The following is a 6260-nucleotide window of genomic DNA, read 5'->3' on the forward strand; positions in this document are numbered from 1 at the left end:
GATCGTGCTGTTCCACCTTGACGTGGTGATGGGGCTTGAGACAGGCAGACTACTGCCAGGAAATCAAAATAATGAACCCAAATCGAACAAGGCAATGACGACCTAAAAAGAAACAATCTACTGAGTTACTAGACTTCAGCTGTTTTCATTCTAGACATTAATTATGCTTGCATTGAGAGCGCGGCAGATACGGCCCCTGTGTTCCCCATACGCTTGAGACCAGAATGGACCAAATCAGTTAACATCGGACAGAAACAAACAGAAGACGATTTGCGTATTCCTACAGAAAACACAGAAACTTGAGGTATCCCGGCAATGCTTATCGAAATCTTAACGAAGGAAGCTGAAGATCATGAGAGAGCTGGTTGCTGACACGGAAGCCTTCAACCACTTTTCGAGAGATAATTAATGGGACACATGCTGCTCAGCGGACTGCGTCGACTAGTACCCCCGACGAGAGGATGACAAACAAAGCAGAGCTTCACCTCCCACAAAAGATTGTGCTGGTGGAAGTTATAAAACTGCTCTAATTGGGAGCAGGATATAGCAGTGATCCGCAAGAAGTACCGTGACAAAATGGTATCCAAGAATGAAATAGATCCCATAAAAGGCCTAATAAAAGTATTCGATGAAGCTCCAGGTGCTTCGTAATATAAAGGAAGTCGAATCATGGTCAGATACTCCAGGTGCTTCGTAATATAAAGGAAGTCGAATCATGGTCAGATACTTTGGGTTGATGTGTTGCCGAGAAGCCTTTAAACTTTCCTAAAGAAAAACTAAATCTTGCGAAATAAGACGAGATAGAAAATCATTATGGTTAGTGCCAGTATCAGTAAACTAATACATATGAAAGCAACTGTTTGAATAAAATAATAAAATGGTTCCTTCCATGGAACTTCTGGCCTTCAAAGCGACAACATAAAGTCCTAATAACACGTCTCAGATTAGGACACACTTCTACACAATACATGGATATTTGCTGAAAGGAGAAGAGCAACCAGTGTGTTTTCTCTTGTGAATGTAAAGTGATAGTGAAGCACATTTTTATTAACTGTCCAATATAGTCAGTTGAAAGACTATATCACCACATTCCAAAAACATAAGAACTTCTAGGAGAATCTAAATACGTAGCTGACTTGATAGAATTCTTAAAATCCATAAACTTTTTTAATACAATTTAACACAATACATCAATAATTAAAATATATATTGTCTTTATCACTTTGGTATTTTCTTATGCTAATAACACTAAGTAGTTGAAGCAAAAAAAAAATAAAATTGTCCTCGAAAGGAAAAAACTACACAATAATGAACTGGTAGTCCAATATAAAGAAGAGTGAGATATTACGAATTGTAGTAAAAAGGTAGAGACTATCTCCGACTGTCTGATATAAATAAATTTTTATATAAAAAATTATATATAAATTTATTTTTCTCCAAAACTATTTTGTCTTTATTTTAACATGTGGAGGACACTGATTCTAAATTATAAATATGTATTGCCTCTAGTAAGATATTAATGAGATACAGTCTCTAATGTACAGGTCTCTAATGTTTCTCTTGGCCCCTATTGCCACATTTGAAAATAGTACCTTGCTTCTGTCATTATTCAACACGAAAGCATTTCGGAAAAAATAATATCTTTCAATTCTATCCCGGTATTGTAATGGTATACCTGTAGCTATTTTTCTACAATATGGTCTAGCAGCACGATCTCTTTTGCAGAAAAAAGAACAGAGTAGAATAGCTTGGTACCATATTTGTCATACATTGTGTCTTTCCAAAATTTATGTTTAAACGAACTTCATTACAGGCGACATCTAATTCAGTAAACATACCAATCTCTTTTAAGTTATCTGTTATCAGAAAAATGTCGTTCGCAAATCGTAGGTGGGAGAGCATTTCGCCGTCGAATTTGATTTCTTTGGCTTCTCACTCCAATTTTTTGAAAGCATGTTCCAGAACTCCCGTAAAGAGTTTGGGAGATAACATGTATCTTTCTCTCTTTACGTTACTCTCTCATGGTAACAGTACCAATACTTTCTTTCAACTTCCTTCCAACACTCTCACTATGCTGTTAATTTCTACCGTATCGAATGATTTACGAAAGCCAGGACTAATGGTCGGTTGTAATCGATGAATTTTTCTATAATCCCATGGTAACAGTACCAATAATTTCTTTCTTTCAACTTCCTTCCAACACTCTCACTATGCTGTTAATTTCTACCGTATCGAATGATTTACGAAAGCCAGGACTAATGGTCGGTTGTAATCGATGAATTTTTCTATAACCCCTTTTATGCAGTGGAGGTGGTCGTTGGTGCCTCCAGCGACCACCTAGGGACAGGCAGTTTTTCCTAAAACCTGCCTGTTCCCTAGGTTGGTAAAAATCTAATTTTGTTTCCAGTCTATTTGTTAATATTCTTGTGAATAACCTGTAGAGGTGGTTTAACAGGGTTATGGGTCGGTAATTCTCGAGGTCTGTTGGATCCCTCTTTTTGTGTAATAAAATGGTAAGTGCATTGTGCCATCATGTAGGTGCCCCACGAAAATAAAATGAAATAAAGCCTCGGAAGGGGCTTTATTTCTTTTTATTTTCTTTAGTGCGTTCCTTATTTCGTCTGTTGATATATCAGGCATCAATTCCAATCCTTGGTTGACTAATATTTTTCCTTAATTTTCTAACTTTTCTGTTAGTTGCTCATCATGGTTTTGTTGACTTCTATATAATTCTGTATAGAAATCTTCTACTCTTAGTAATTTATCTCTGTTGGTGATCATATTTTCATCTTCATCCTTTAATTTCATTATTTCTTTTGGGTCAATTTTCTCCTTAGTTTGGAGACTTATTCTTTCGTTATATGATTTCTTTTAGCAGTATATATTCAGGCTTTCCTCTATAGCTTCTATTATAATGTCATTCAGAGTGTTCACATTTGGGTCTATATTTTTATTGCTTTCGAGAATGCTGTTGTGTTCTTCAAATGCATTTATATTATTAGGCTCTGTCCAGGCAGGTATAGATTTCTTTTGATCATGCGGTATCTCTCTTTCCCAAGGTCTATTTCTATCGACGATTTCATCATTCTGTGGCCGCTACCTTTTAAAAACTGGTTCAGAACGGTAATATCTTTAAATATTTGCCTCTTGTGTTTTTCATTCGGGCTCTGCCACGTTCATCTCCGATGGTGGTCTATTTTGTAGAAAAAGCTGTTCATTTGGAATACATTTTTTTCCAACAGGAAACAAAGTAAAGTTTAACCAGTTCCTGTTCCCCAAACCAAAATTTCCCAGTGATGTTTCTGTCTTATCTGCCTTTCTCTTCGTTTTAGCGTTGAAGCCACCACATATTATGGTAAAGTGTGCTTTTTTATTGGTTAGGACTAAAGTAATGTCATCGTAGAATTCTTCTAGGCATTTCATAGTCTACATGCACTTGTTGGGGCATATACTTGTACGATTTTTAAAACTATATATATATATTCACTTAGTTTTAAGGTTAAAGAAGCTACTCTTGTAGAAAAACTTTTTTACTGATACAATGCTTATTTTTGTGTACGGAAAAACCAGCGTCTTCGTTGTTTCAGTTTCACTACCGACCTGATAAAACAAGGGACCTGATTTTAGTTTTCTCAGGCTTTCCCCTTGTTATTTTATCTCGCTAACGCCGATCACATCCCATTTAATTTTCGACATTTTTACTTCCGTCTCTATGCTTCTTTCTTCTGTTGCTAGGGATCCAGCAGTATATGTAGCGACGTTCAGTTTTAAGGGTTTTCTAAGTTTGAGATAATGACATTTCAATTTTATTTAGGGGGGTTTTGGCATGATTTTAACGCGCTTGCCAAGATGATGAAGTTTAGGAAAAGACAGGAAAGGGTATAAGGATCCGACTCCCTCATAATAGGAAGGAGAGGCGTCAGCGGCTAACATAAGGTAGGGTCATCAAGCCCTGTAGCAGCCTATCGTCTACCGGGATCGTAGAGGAGTGCTACGTACTACTTTATATGATGTATATACTAGTGATGAAATATCTGAGGAATGCTTGAAGTCTGTTTTTTATAGCAATTCCGAAGAAACAACTTAATTAGTTTGATGAACCACACATTGAAAATTTGGTTTTTTCGCATTATTCCTTGTTATGAAAGTTAACTAGATGAGATTGGTACCCGTGAGACACTTTTTGGCTTAAATGTACTTCTCTAAAAATGCCGCAATTAAGGTAAATATATTTACGTGGCTTTCATCGATTGCGAAAAGGCTTTCGATAGGGTAAAGCCTGGAACGTTTGTGAACATATTACGAACCAAAGGCACATATCTACGTATCATAGATAACTTATATTGGAAGAAGTCGTATGAGTCGATGAAAGATTAACCAACGAATGTTACATTCAAATATTTATTTAATATTTACTCGAATATAACTTTTTAACAATCTTTGATAAAGATTTTGAGAGTGAAAATCAGTGGTGAACTAATTAAAATAATCTTAGATACGCTGACGACAGTGTTATCTTATACGATAGTCTCCAGCGCTTTCAAGAGTTGTTGCAATGTGTAAACACGACAGGAAGAGAAATGGGTCTAAAAATGAATGTTTTCAAGACAAAATTTATGTCTTCAGTCGCCAACCTCACGACCATAGGTAGATCAACAAGAATACTTCCCCACAGACAGGTCAACAAAACACAGAGAGTTACTTACTTTAAATATTTTTGATGCTACATTACGGACCAACTATTTCTTACGTTTCTGTGACCACAGCTTAAACCTTCTTCTTCTTCTTATTGTGCCACTCCTATCGGAGATTGGAAATCCTCAAGGCTATCCTGACCTTGTTTACAGCTGACCTAAAGAGTTCATTAGTGGTACAGCCAAACCACTCTCTCAAATTACGCAACCATGACATTCTTCTACGGCCTGGATTCCGTTTTCCTTCTATTTTTCCTTGCATTATATTTTGAAGTAATGCGTATTTATGTCCTCTCATCAAGTGACCTAAATATTCGAGTTTGCTTCGTTTGATCGTTGACAAAATTTCTGGGTCTTTTCCTATTCTTTGCATTACTTCAAAGTTTGTGACTCTTTCAACCCAACTTATCTTTAGCATTCGACGGTAGCACCCCATCTCGAAACTTTCAATATTTTTTATGTTGTTCTGTTTGAGAGTCCAGGCCTCTACACCGTATAATAGCGTGTTAAATACGTAGCCCCTTAGCATTCTTAGAGGGATGCTTATATCTCTGTTGCAGAAGAAATTCCTCATATTTATGAAGGTGGCCCTGGCAATTTCGATACGTCTTTTTATTTGATTGTTTTGGTCTCCAGTTTTGTTTATTGAAGTCCCCAAGTATTTGTAACTTAATACTTTTTCAATTTGAATGCCATTTATACTAATATATTGTTGTGAATTTATTAATTGTTAAGTCTTTAATTTATAATGTCTTGTTCTTATCTTAATTCATTAAAAAGCACAATGACTGATATTTATTTATTTTCACTAAACATACATAATTTATTAAAAAGCGAACGTAACATTTTATCGCGAGCGCGTCGTCCGAATTAACTAACTGTTTTCAAAATAAAAGTTCCTCCATATTTATACGAAAACAGCTGCTCTAGAATCCCATGGATTTTGACCTCAATTGACCTGGTTTCGCCTCGAATGGACAGGCCTAATTCCGGAAGATTCGAATGGAACCAGTTTTTTTTATTACTTGGAGTTTATGCCAGCTATTCGAAAGGTCTCGTATATTCTAAAACAGAACAGCATTAGTCATAATATAATACGGTTATTTTTAGGCCAGGATTTTTATCGTAACATTGCCCCCCTCTTAAAAGATGGTTCCTCCTGGAACCTTGTCGGGACTGGAACCGGAACTGTATGCTGGTATCGGCAACTGGACCCTCTTTTACAACTTCCAGTTGTATAAAAATGACAAGGGACGGTTTTCTCTCCGCACCAGTAACTATGCGGATTGCAACAGACTAACACCTGGACTTCGGTGTCTTTGAAGATCTCCTCCACCATATTTCGGATAACCCTCCAATCTAATTGGCGGCACTCCAACTTTGGCATGGCTAACTTTTGCACGTCGGACTCTAGTACGTGCTCTCTCAATTGAAGTAAGGCTTCCCATACATCTCGGTAGGTAGGTTGGTCACGGGCAGTGTCTTTTGTTACCAGGTAGAAAAGGTAACGTGATGCATCTTGGAGTTTCAAGGTTTTACCGGGAGCTGGCACCTGGCATTGAAGTT

The sequence above is a fragment of the Diabrotica undecimpunctata genome, chromosome 1 (assembly GCF_040954645.1).
Source record: "Diabrotica undecimpunctata isolate CICGRU chromosome 1, icDiaUnde3, whole genome shotgun sequence".
In the NCBI taxonomy this organism is placed as follows: domain Eukaryota; kingdom Metazoa; phylum Arthropoda; class Insecta; order Coleoptera; family Chrysomelidae; genus Diabrotica; species Diabrotica undecimpunctata.